Source organism: Adiantum capillus-veneris, chromosome 25 (genome assembly GCF_014529385.1).
Source record: "Adiantum capillus-veneris isolate H3 chromosome 25, ASM1452938v2, whole genome shotgun sequence".
NCBI lineage: Eukaryota > Viridiplantae > Streptophyta > Polypodiopsida > Polypodiales > Pteridaceae > Adiantum > Adiantum capillus-veneris.
Window position 1 is genome coordinate 65,395,197 of NC_140955.1, and position 14,321 is coordinate 65,409,517.

Genomic DNA, 14,321 nt, shown 5'->3' on the forward strand with positions numbered 1-14,321 from the left:
GAATATGGAGCATGATGTAAATGAGGAGGGTGGGGAAGTAAATTCTCCATTCATGACCAACATAGACCCTATGCCCTTAGAAAATGTGCACGTGAATACTCCATTCACTGCACCCCCTGACTCTTCAAAACTATTCCCCTCTGAGGTTATATTACCTGATGGTAGAAGCCTTGCCAAAGTGCAAGAGGTTGACTGGTATATCCTTGCAGCAAGGGAAAAGGAAATCGAGGGCTTACGCAAGGCGGAGCAACGAAGAGACTTAAAAGCGAAAGACCCTATGTCAATATCCTTGCTAGGAGAGCAATCGAGTGCTCCTGACTTAGCAACCGCTAAGGGTCAACCCCTAGAAAGCAACATTGCATCTAGTTCAAAGGACACCCCTAGCACCTCAAGCTTAGATGGAGCGTTTCTAAATGAGAACTTGGAGTACGAACTACAAACGGAAACTCTAACCGACCTATACACAGGTCACACCTATCACGTGGGTTGGGTAGATGTCCTACAATCCACAATGGGTGCTACTAGTGTGGAGGATCAACAACAAAGAGTTTGTGAGGTCATCCATAGGGTCATTGAGTTAGAGAGACAGAACAAGGGGATCAACATGCCTTCAATGGGTCTCATGAGATTCTTGGATACAGGAAAGGCTAAACAACCAAACAATGGATACAGGAAAGGCTAAACAACCGACCTTATCACAAATGGAGACTCCCTTGGTAAGTGCGAAGGATCCCCCATATGTTGTTTTGTCAGGGGTTTCAGTGCAATCTGAGCCCACAAGTGATAGCTTTACCTTTCCAAGTCTAGCTCATCTTTCCCTTGATGACACCACGGCTACCATGCCTACCCCAATGATGAGCATGCCAAAAAACACTCCATGGACCTCATTTGTTAGTAAAGCACCACTACATGGTAGCTCAATGCCTGCAACAGTATCTACAAGTGTGTACCAATCGTATGCACCTATGGGTCATCGCACTCATGTAGTCCGTACCCCTCCCATTCTTTCAACTACCTATGCTCCACAACCACAACACCCAAGCTCTTATTTCCATGGGACTATACTGGCTAGCATTAGCATGTCACATCCGACGTCTGATATGCCTAGGGCCACCCATGTGAACCTTGGGCCACCACATGGCACAACGTCATACCCAACGTGGAACCCAAGGGCTTCCTATGCGCCAAGCCCAATGCCAATACCTACTCCACATGTAGTCTCTGGAGCGCCTTCACCCACGGTGCCTGCTCACTTAAGTGACTTGGCAACATTTGCTCAAGCTATTGGTCGATCTATTGCTGAGAATATGTGTAACACGCCTAGTAGAGATCCTAGAAGAAAGGCAGTACAAATAGCCAAGCTCACACAAAAATTTAGTGGAGACGGGGATGTGAGAAAGCATATCGAAGTGTTTGAACAAATATGCGATTCTCTAGGAGAACACAATGACCTACATAAGAGTAATGCTTCAAGACTAACCTTAAGGGGGAAGGCAGGGGATTGGTATAGAACCCTAAGGGTGGAAGAAAAAACGATTTACCCTACTCTTAGGAGATTGTTCTTGAAAGAATACATATGAGAGGAAGTACTTTGGGGTGTAGCCTCTCAGCTCCAGAAATCCCAATAAGAGGAAAGAGAGTCGGTGAGAGACTTTATTAGTCGCTTGAAGCATTTGAATTCTCGTTGTAATCCAAATGAGCGCTTCAATAATAATCCATTGCTTGATAGATTCATTAGGGGATTACGACATGAGGATATCTACAATGGCCTAGTCATTAGAGGTATCACCACTTGGGAAGCAGTCACCACCAATGCGATCCAATTGGAGGATAATTTAATGGTTCAAGGAGAAAGAGTGTTTGTTGAGCCTAAATCTATTAGCTCGCAACCATCGGGGAATCAATTAATGACCCTAAAGCCTATTGCTAAGGAGTCGAAGATATCTGAGATGACTTTAGCAGATCTCACCAAGGCCATTCAAGAGAGTCTTAGAGACAATCGTGCTCCACAAAACAATCATATGTATCCAAGAAGGGAGCAACAATGGTGCTCAGTATGCTATGGACCGCATAGTACCAGTGAATGCCCTACTTTTAGAGTAAAATTCAATGGGATCTACAATGCTTGTGGGAAGTATGGTCATCAAGCTAAGGATTGCATAGTATTTAAGCGCGCGATGGCCAATAGACCAACCTTAGCATGGACAGACACACCTCGAGTGCGTGCATTGATGCCAGCCCCACCTCTTGAACAAACAGCACAACACATGGTCCCTAGGGCCCAAAATGTTATTCAAACAACACCCTTATCACCTCCAGTGCTAGGACCGCAACCACCACATCCGAGAATCACTTCTATGAATCAAGTGGGTTGTGAGTCATCTATTGCTTGTTTGGAAGGCTGTGAGGAAGATATAGACCCTAATATTGCCTATGGGATGGATGTGCTTGAATAAAGTTCACAATACTACATGGAGGACTATTGGGGACAAGTCAAACATGTCTATCAAGTAGCTGCTCTTGTGGCAAGAGACCAAAATATCAATTACACTGCTAAGAGACCACCTCTTCAATGCTATGAGTGTGGAGGTCCACATCGTGTAGCCGAGTGTCCTATTAGGCTACAAAAGAACGCCACACTAATGCAAACCAATCAAGCGAGCACGATATGGAGGTCCACATCATGTAGCCGAGTGTCCCATTAGGCTACAAAAGAACGCCACACTAATGCAAACCAATCAAGCGAGCACGTCTACAATGCCAATACTCATGTGTAATCAATGTGGCATAGATCATTTGATTGCCCAATCTCCAAATAATCCAAATGCACCGAAGATCACGCCATAAACTTGATTGAGGTTACCGAGGAGCCATCACAAAGTATACCTGTGGTACCAATAAACGTACTCACGATCGATGCTCCAAAAACAAAATGATATTCTTGAGGAAAGAGACACGGCATCAATTGCCCAATTTCAGAAATAGAAGAAAACAAGAAGGAAGAGATCGCAAAAAGCGACGAAGTCAGACCCCAGTTCAAATACCAACATAGGGACTGGTGACGTCCCCGTATATATGAACGACGCTGAAGAGGATTCTGATTCAGGTGAAACCATGGAGACCAAAATGACCACTAAGATAGAAACCAACAAGGAAGATCTTTATGAGCCACAATGGCCAGGATCCAAGAAGAAAATAGGAACTTATCCAAACCCTACAGAGGAGATCAAGCGAGTCAAGCAATTGAGGAGTTTTGTAGAAGATACCCAAAGGGATCTAGAACCAGCACCTAGGCAAATCCAGATTACAGACACCGTGTTCCCTACCCAACAACAACCTCACCAAGTCCATAGACCCTTAGCCATACCTAGTGTTATCCAAGAAGAAAGTGACATAAAGTCATGGGAAAGTGGGCGTACTCACTTCTTGATGGAAAGAATGTTTACAGAGGGACTTCCTGATACTATCGAAGAAATGGAGATCCTATCTTCCAAACGTCAAGGGACTGAAGCCCAAAAGGTGTCGTTAAACATTGCCAAATTGATGGATTTCATGTCTTCAGAAGTTAGAACCACCATCATGTCCAAACTATATAGAGACCCTGAGCTAGTCTCAGCTCTTCGAGCCTTCCTCAATGGAGAACTACAGTTATGGCTACCACAATTTGCACAGATGGATGGAGCTGGGGAGATGCCAATAGAGGAAGAACACTTAGATCCACAACCCAACCTAGATGAGAACCTTGTTATAGAAATACATGTTAACAAGTTGGGACAATACTTTGAGGGTGATGAATCTAATGCGACCATACCAATCACTACTAAGGGATTAACTGTGAAGGGAATCCTTGATGGTGGCACTGTGGTTAGCATTGTGACTAAAAATTGCTGGGAGACTATGGGAAGACCTCACCTTGCGACCACAACCATAGTAGTGAAGATGGCCAATGGGTCTATTGTTAAACCTATTGGGATGCTAGAAGATCTCAAGATCAAGGTCTTTGGACATAAAATACGAGTTACCTTCATTGTTATGGATTTCTCCAAGCACATTATGGCATCAGAGATGATCTTAGGATGTCCTTTCATGAGGGAAGCAAAAATGGTGCATGACTGTTCTAAAAACCATGTCTACTTGCAGTTCCAAGATTCTGTCATTCGAGTGGATCTTATAACCGGTCTAGCACATCCCCTAGGAAACAAGTTTATAATTGATCATAGATCTGACACCACGGTTCACTCGCCTCCATTGCAGTATTGTTACACGTGTAAAGCGAACACTGATGTTGGGGAAGATTCTCCTTATATGGATGTACTACCTGGGATGACTGGGTCAGACAATGTGGATTGGGTCCACCTAGCAGCAACCATAGACACTTGGGGAAATAGGGGGACAACCTGGGTAACACCTGAGGGGGATGAAATGCCACCACTCATACCCTGATATATGCTAGAATCAATGCATATAGCTTTTGACAAGACTCATCCTCATATAACAAAGAAAACATACAAGTGGGTCCCTAAAGCTTCTCCCTTGGATCACAATATTCTCTGGAACTCAAGAGATAACCCCCATAAGGTCTGCCCTTCTCAAATTGGTATGGCAAACATGCGAGAGAGGGATGCCCATGCTGGGGTTTAGCCAGGACCACATACAAGACCAAGGAATCAGAAGAGATGAATCCATATGTGAATGTTTTTTTTGGAGGGCGGGGGGTGAGAGAGAGAGAGAGAGAGAGAGAGAGAGAGAGAGAGAGAGCACCCAAGATTTGGTACAAATAAGTTTCTAATCAGTCTACTAATTAGAAACATAAAGTCTGATATCAAAACATGTTTAATAAATCTTCCACTACCTTAGTACTTATTTGTAATAAATCTTGGGTGCTCTCTCTCTCTCTCTCTCTCTCTCTCTCTCTCTCTCTCTCTCTCTCACACACACACACACACACACACACACACACACATATAAAATGAGAATTTTTTAGCCATAAGAGAATTCACTTCAAGATTAAATTATTTTATTGCCAAAAAGACTTTGGAATATACTTGAGCAAAATTCTCAATCATGTTATTTCAGCAAGATTGAGATATAGATTTGGATGTGTTGTTGCTTCAATAACTTGAACCAAATATTGGTAAATAAATTTCAATCAAGCAATTGGATATAAACTGTGTATAACTCCTCACCATATGTATTCTCTACATCTATTTCTTTTTTAAGACTTCCCATGCCAATGGCCATCCCCACTCAAGAAATAAAAAACATCTTTTGAAGACTTCAATACTAACCTTCTTCATATCTGAAAATCTTCACCATTTCAATGGCCATTCTTTTGAGTGCAAGAACATCAAAGAATATAAGCGCACATGAATAATGGTCAAAGCTTCAATTTGTTAAAACAAATTATTTTGATCAATACTTAGCAGAGCTCAAGATAGATAGATAGATAGATTTTAGACAAAATTACCAAAATGCCCTTGAAATTTGTGGAAATTCCCAATAAACTCCTCAAATTTCAAAAATTCCCAATATACCCCTACATCATTTTGGGATGGATTTGCCCTAAATTTTGCTTATGACAATGAACATCTATGTTTTAGCATCTTAGACAAAATTATTCACCAATGAGCTCACAAACAGAGGCATTTATGTTAAAAAAAGATGAACAATTTCATTTGAAGAGGCCTCAATACCATCTAAAATCCTCGTCCTATCATCTTCTATTGAGGAGAACCAATCTTCCTATGGAGTTGTGTCATAAAATCTAATATTTACCTATCCCAAAAAAAAATCCCATACTAAAATGATCATTTAACATGGTAAGATAAAAGGGAATAAGCGTTAGGTTATGGATAGGTGTTGCTAGATCTACTCTCAGCGAAGACCAAGAGGAGAGCTTATCTCATTAAGGGTCCAAATGGAGAGAGGTCTACCAAAGAGCAATGTACACTTAATGGAGCTTTAAAAGACCTTAGGTTAAGCTTCATTAAAGCCTCCAAAGGTTAGTGTTAAAAGTCCTTAGGGCCAAGACCAATGGGCTAGTCTATTGCCAATGCTAGGTAATTTTCACCTTTGAATATGTGGACTAAGTTCACTTAGTGGGTGCAAGTGGCCAAGCGGGTCTCCCACTTGCAAGGGGTGAGCCCTTCTTGTAGGGGGATGAGAGAGAGAGAACACACACACCAAGAGTCTCCTTTTCACATAAGGCATATAGGACACATGTTAAGCTCCTAGCCATGTTGCCCCTAGTGAAGCTTAATTCCTATTGGTGGATGGCCAAAGCTTTATAAAAACAAGCTTAAACCTTATTGGATGGGCCATTAAATGAACTAATAAGAATTAGGACCCCCTTCATTCCTATTGGACAGTGTACCAAGGGGTCCAATGAGAATTGAGAAGACCATGTGCAAGCTTAATTCCTATTGGCCAAATGACCATGAGAGCCAATAGTAATTTAGCTTCATTTAATTAATGATTTAAGCACTCTCTCAAAGGGGAAATAAGGACACTTGTCACAATGCTACAACCCTTGCTTGGAATGATATGGGACTCCCATTGGCTAGCCCCGGACTTAAGACAATGAGCTTTAGGTAGATTCTCTCTCTCTCTCTCTCTCTCTCTCTCTCTCTCTCTCTCTCTCTCTCTCTATCTATCTATCTCTCTCTCTCTCTCTCTCTCTCTCTCTCTCTCTCTCTCTCTCTCTCTCTCTCTCTCTCTCTCTCTCTCTCTCTCATACTTTTAGCTCACAAATCTCCACACACACACTCTCATTGTGTGTTCAAGCAAAAAGTAGTCTCCTTCTCCAAGCTTGAGAAGTAGAGAGCCTACACCAACACCTATTGCCTATGGAGTGCAAATCCAAGTAAGAGTCAAGCTTCATAGCATGCTCATCATCTCCTCAATGTCCATTTTTATCATAATCTAGTCTCTAAGAGTAACAATATGTAAGGAGAATACTTCTTTCTTGTATGCTACATCTTCTTCCTCTTCACTTCCCTCACTCCCTGCTAGCTTTCTTCACCTCTGAAGGTGTTTGAGGTCTTGGGATTGAGACCAAGGACAAGTTCTTGTCTATTGCAATTAAGTTTAATTGTTGTTTTGGGCATAGTATTGGTGCATGAAGCTTTCCATCTTCATGGCATCAGCAAGGTCTCAAGGAACACAAAGAATGTATTGTACAAACTAAAGTTTCTCTTTATGGGAGAACATATAATACAAAATCCTTTTGGAGGGGGGACCGGCTCCAAGTAAATCCGGTCCTCAAATGTTATCAATTTCTCTATTTCTCTCTCTTTTACAAATATTGTTCATACCAAGATAACTAGGTGTAAATTTTATATTGCTATGTGCAATCAAGCACTCCCTCTCTATCTTCATTAGGAATTCTCTTAATGAATGCTCACTACTGTCATTTTAATTCTGCTACCATCAAAGTTAATAGCCTAATTTTGACACATTAGCAACAGAGCTATTGGTTTCTCTTTTATTGCTTAAGAGGAGAGGTCCTTAAGCTTTCTACGAGAGGTTTTGAGTTTACCAAAGAACAAGTTAGCATACATACATAAGTTTTGTTAGCATGGCTGCAAATAATAAAGAGAGTAGAATGAATATTGATGACTTTGATTTTTCAAATGAAACTGCTACTAATGATGCCTCTATGCTTGTGAATTATCTTGTCACTAGGTTATAACAAGCCATGGGCAACCCCTCTCTCAAGGTGAAGTTATGGAAGAGATTGATAAACTAAAGGAAGTTGAGTTGATCTACGAGATAGAACACACAAAATGGGTATCTCCCATTGTGGTGGTGCCTAAGAAGAATGGTGAACTCCGAGTGTGTGTCACTTTAAAGAAGGCTAATGCAGCCACAACAAGGGACAATTATCCCCTACCTATAATTGACCGTGTTCTAGAACACATGGCAGGCAAGCGGACATATTCCTTCTTAGATGGATTCTTTGGCTACAACTAGCTTGCAATCATGCCTGAAGATCAATATAAGACGGCATTTTCCACAGAGTTTGATTTTATAGTAGTGGTTAAAAAGGGGAAAAACATCTTTGAGTAGATCATCTTTCCAGATTGCCATATCTTTTCAATGTTGAAATGGTACCTAAGTGGTCTTTGGAGATAGTCAGTTTATCATCCTATGGAAGAGACTTCGATGGGACTGAGCAAGAATTTAAACGACAAACGATTTGGCAATCCAAGAATTTTCAATTAATTGGTGGATGTTTGTATCATTTAGGCTCAGACAACATTTTACAATTATGCATAAGCCCGAAAGAGTATGATTGATATCTTTTAGAAGCACATGTTCAGGATTTGGAATTTCATTGCTCACAAACAAAAACATATCATCGCTTGATACAATTAGGAGTTTATTAGCCAAATATGCACACTAATGTTCATGAGTATGTTACTAAATAGGCTACATGCAAATCTAAGCCACCAGTAGAACATGCAATGTTGTTTTAGGTAAAATTGCACTAGAATGGTGTCACTATATAATTGACTACCTAATAACGAGAACGTTTTTTGAAAATACGTCTAGCGCATGTCAAAGGGCCATAGAAATAGAGGCTCGAGACTTCACATTGATTGAAAATCAGCTCTATAAGAGAGAAAAGGATAATCAACTCAAGATATGTACAATGGAAAGCACATATTTGCCAATCTTAGAGCAGACACATGGAGAAATAAGTGGAGGCCGTTTCTCAAGGAAGACAACAAAAATTATCTTAATCATGGAAATATGGTGGCCTACATTACATATGGATGTTGAAGAATATGTTAAAAGATGTGATGCTTGACAGTATATCAAAGTGCCAATAAAGAGGGATGAGATTCCTTTAAGGCAAATGATGGAATCCAAGGCTTTTTCTAAGTGGGGATAGACTTTGTAGGACCAATTTCACCTCCCGCTTACAAGACTCGCACCCAATATCATTGTTGCCATGGACTATCTCACTAAATGGGTTGAAGCTAAAACCAGATAGAAAGCTGATGGAAGGACCACTACAAAATTTCTATATGAAATTGTCTTTGTTAGATATGGTCTACTAATAGAACTTGTCAGTGATCATGGCACACATTTCATTAATGAAGTTATTGAAAATCTTTTAGATGAATTCATGGTGATTCACAAAAAGTCTACTCCATACCGTCCAAAGACAAATGGACAGGCTAAAGCTACAAATAAAACCTATGCACTGTATTAAATAAAATAGTATCTTATTCAAGGACGGATTGGGATCAAAAGTTGCACTCTACATTGTGGGCTTATCGGATAGCTTATAAGACATCTATTGGAAAAACACCATATAACATGGTGTTTGGTCTTAACGCTATCTTGTCCATGGAGTTTTTAATCCCAACGCTAAGGGTAGCTAGGAAACTAGAATGGACATGCCATGAATTGTCTTTGGAAGTAGATGACATTGAAAAGCTAGATGAGCTCCACTTGAAAGCCGTAGCTTCTATCTACGCTCAAAAAAGAAGGCAAAACGAGTTTTTTGATAACCATATATGCTTGAGAGAATTTAAAACAGGAGATTATCTCTTGGTGTTTACATTAAAACAACATGCCAAGAAACTCAAAAAGCAAGAAATGGGACCCTTTGTGATCAAAGATCTATCACCAAGTGGGGTTGTCAAGCTTGCTACATTAGATGGTAAAGAAATGCCCAACTGGATTAGTGGATGCAGGTTGAAGAAGTATTATTTGCCACTAACCCAAAACATGCTTCAAAAATCCATGAGAAGAAGAAAAAACTCAAGAAAATAGTGAATAGTCGAAGAAGTTCAAGCCAAAGCAAAGGAACGAACGTCAAAGAGAAAGTTTCTCCGACAAAGGCAATAGTAAGGACCACCACTATGGATTAATGTAATCGAAGTAATATAATTTGATGAAGAGGATACAATGAATCCAACAACAAACTCAAGGTGGAAAGAAATCAATGGTAGAAAATGCATTTTTAGATTCAAAAACTCAAGGAAATCTTATTTCCTACAACTTATACAAGCATCTTGCACTTGAAGATAAGCTTCAATCCACATAATATGACATTCAAAGCAATTTGGCACATTCAATCAAGGCAATGGGATGGACGATCATACTTGTGCAAATTAACCAATATGTCTATTTGCATAAGTTTTATGTGGTAGAAGATCAACCAGCACAGCATCCGTTATTGTTCGGTCAGCCATGGCAAAGAAAGTACAATGTACAAATTGATTGGATCTCTAATAAATTCAACATTCAACATGCTATGGAAATCCAAGGTGGTTCCATTTTCTACCCAAGAAGCTAACACACCATCGGTAGTGGAGTCAAGAGATAAGGGCAAACAACCCTTCCTTACAGCAGTTCAACAATGGATAGCAAAGAGCAATTCAAAGGAGGTCACTTCTTCGTATATTCTACCCAAGATAGTGAAGTCTAAGAAAGAGAAAATTCCAATGAATATGTCAGGGAAACCCACAAAGCAAAGGCAGATGTCATAGCCTGGAATAGCACATAAGCAGGTCTGGATCAACAATGATGAGTTGCAAAGTATAGGTAGACCATGCTCGAATCTACCTCTCAGCTGACATATGGTAAACCCCGGAAACCAACTCCACAGTATATCACAAAAGTCTGGGTCCCAAAGAAGTTGATTGCAATCCAAGCTAATCGAGAATAACTTTGCATTTTGAAGAGAGAGGGTAGGGAACTCTCTTCAGCACAACATCCAAGATCCAACCAAAACCAAAGCCCAAACAACCAACACAAAATGTTAAGAATATTTGGGTACCCAAGAGATTATGGCAAGATCAAAAGAGTCGGTCTCAAATTTGGATTCTTAAACAAAAGACCAAGTATACCACATATCCGATCTTTGGATTCAAACAAGTGTTCAACCACACGATGCAAGAAAGACCAGCAGCTCAAGAGCATCCAATGTCAATCAAACAAAGAGTGACACAATTAGAATGCTTATTATTTCATCTCTCTAATATAGGTAATTGCAAACCAAGACACCTCGGCATCGAATGCCAATAAGCATCTTGCTTATACCCACCTCTCACACAACATTATTTTTTTCCACGCATTGACTGAGTACATGTTGAGAATCGGTGACCTATAATAGATTGCATGTCTTCATACGCGTTTGCTGCACCAAGTGGTTACAGTGTTAGAGTCCATAGGGTAGTGACCTCTTGGTAAGTAGAGGATTCCCTATGAGTTTCAAGGCAATTCAAAGAAATTTGATCTTGATTTTGATAGCGTGAGAATCAAGATCAAATTAAGTAGAGGATTCCCTATGAGTTTCGAGGCAATTCAAGGAAATTTGATATTGATTCAAAGGTTTTGTTGTCGTCACAAGCACATAGGATGTCTGGATTTGATTTCCTTGAGTAGTGATTGTCATTAGAAGGTCGAGTAGGTGTTTGACGAACTATCTACTTGCTTCCACGCGCTTGGGGTCGAGCTACACCCTTGGCTGACATTTTGGTATGTTGGTTTAGTTCTTGCTATGCTAGCATCTGCTCGTGGTATATCCGGCAACAAGGGCTTCACTGAGTCGTCTAAGCTACAACATGTAGCTATGCATTTTCAAAAGTCTACCAGACAATGGTGGACTAGTCTTTGAGCTAGTGGCAAAGCTCCAAAGAAATGGAAAGCTCTAAGAGTTTCCATAATGAAGCAGTTTCTTGCAAGCCATGCCAAAGAAAAGGTTCTTACCAAATGGCGAAGCTGTCTCCCAATGAGTCTATCTACAAGTATGTGGCAAGTTTTGGGATTTACATCTCAAAGGTTCTGTCTACCAAAAGATAGACTTTGGAGAACAAAAACAATAGTTTTGTGATGGGCTATCTTAAGACATGACCGAGTATTTCAACTCTCAAAGGCCTAGGACCATTACTGAAATCATACACCATACCGTGGTCGTTTCACATATTAAATTCCAACAAGGGGCTAAGAGGAATTTTAAGCCCATGGAAACTAAATACCGAAATGAGCCTAGAAAAAGGAACGATGCTCAAAATTATTCTCAAGGCAACTCTAGCAACAACAACAACAAAGAAAAAGAGAAAGGAGTTTACATAGGTAAGAATAAACTCTCTCCCGAAGATTTAGATCATTTTTGCAAACACAACAAATGCTTCAAGTGCGGGGAGCAGGGATATGGCTATCGCACTTGTCTCAAAATAAATGCATGAAATGAGCCACCTAGGGATTCTATGGTTGAAGCTCCAAAAGAGGATACTCATTGCAAAGTATCACCCCTTTCCTATGCTTAGGGAAAGGTGAGAGAACATGATGCCTTTATCCTTTTCAACCTTGGCTCCACTCACAACTTCATATCAATGGCGTTGGCCAGTAAACTAGGTATACAAGCTCATGAGATGGAAGACACTGTGATTTGCCACTGGAGCTTTCAAGGGGCAAGAAGCCGTAGCTACTCCCTTGATTGGGAAATTGAGGCTTCATGTACAAAAATATGTCAACCAAGAAGACTTCTTCATCTCCCCTCTCAAGCATGAGGATGTTATCTCAGGGGCACCATGGTTCAACCGCATGGCTGCCAACGTAAAGTTCCTTGAAAGAAGAATATATTTCAAGTATAAGGAAAAGAATATGTACATATATGCTAATGAATCGGGTCGTACTATACCCCTTATAAATACGTCTGATTTTGATAAGTCAATGAAAAGCTCAGTTTTTGCATACATGATTTTTATTAAAGAGTCCATAAATTATCCTAATGTTTTATTAAATAAACATGGTAGGAATCAAGAGGAATTAGAGTTGCCTAATTTCCTAAATAAGTTCCAAGATGTTTTTATCAATGATATCCTTGGAGAGCTACCTCCAAAACGAGGGAGTGATGATCATACCATAGAGCTTCTACCCGGAAGCTCACCACCTAATAAGCCTCCTTATTGAGTTTCACAAGCTCAACAAGAGGAGATTATGAGGCAAGTGCATGAACTAGTAGAGAAGGGATGGTGAGGCCTAGCTCTTCTCCATTTTGTTCACCAACCCTTCTATTACAAAATAAAGACGACACATATCGCATGTGTATCGACTATAGAGCACTGAATAAGATCACTATCAAAAATAGATTTCTCATGCCGTAGGTAGAAGATCTATTTGATAAATTGCAAGGGTCTTCCTACTTCAGTAGGATTGACCTTAAAAGTGGCTATTATCAAATAAGGATAGCCAATGAAGATATTGTAAATACTGCTTTTCGCACGACGTTTGGTATTTATGAATATCTTGTCATGCCTTTTGGCCTGACAAATGCTCCGGCCACATTCAACCGCTTAATGGAGAAATTTTTTAGGCCCCACTGCAAGTTTATTGGAGTATTCTTTGATGATATTGGAGTATTCTTTGATGATATTATTATCTACTCCAATTCTCTCGAGGAGCATAAGCAACATATCCACGCATTTTTTCAAGTTATGGGAGAGAATAAGCTTTTCATTAATCAAAAGAAGAGTGATTTTTTCCTACAAGAGATTCAATACTTGGCTCATATTATCTCTTGAGATGGCATCCGTGTGGATCCAAAAAAGCTAGAGGTAATAAAAGGATGGCCTAATCCAAGGAATCTAGACAAGTTACGAAGCTTTATTGGTATGTGGCATACTACAGACGCTTCATAGAAAAATTCTCACTAATAGCAGGACCTTTACATAACTTAACAAAAAAGAACTTTAAGTATACATGGATTGCAAAAGAGCAAGACGCTTATGACAAGCTCAAAGAAAAGGTTATCTCTCAACCTGTGCTTACACTATCAAATCTCTCAAAGCCATTTGAGATCCAATGTGATTCTTGAGGTGATTTCCTTGGAGCAGTTTTGCTTCAAGAAGGGCATGCCATAGCATATGAGAGCCGAAAACTCAACTCTGATGAGCGAGTATTGGGCATATACAAAAAAGGAGCTACTAGCTGTTCTACACGCCCTAGACTCATGGAAGCACTATCTTTTGGGGACTCCATTCATCCCTATGAATAGATCACCAAAGCCTTAAGTAATTCATGATGCAAACCAAGCTCTCCGACAAACAAATGAGGTGGGCAAATTTTATTTCGCAATTTTATATTCATATTGTTCACATTGCTGGGAAACACAATCAAGTAACCAATGAACTATCACGATGGTCAAGAGCAAATGTGGTATCTATAGCAACTCACAATGATCTATCTTCAATGATAGATGAGTATGCTATTGATCCCAATTTCAAGGATGTTATTTCAGCCCTTGCATTAGGGAAGAAAGAGGAACCATTCACCTTGTAGGATGGTTATCTTCTCTATGG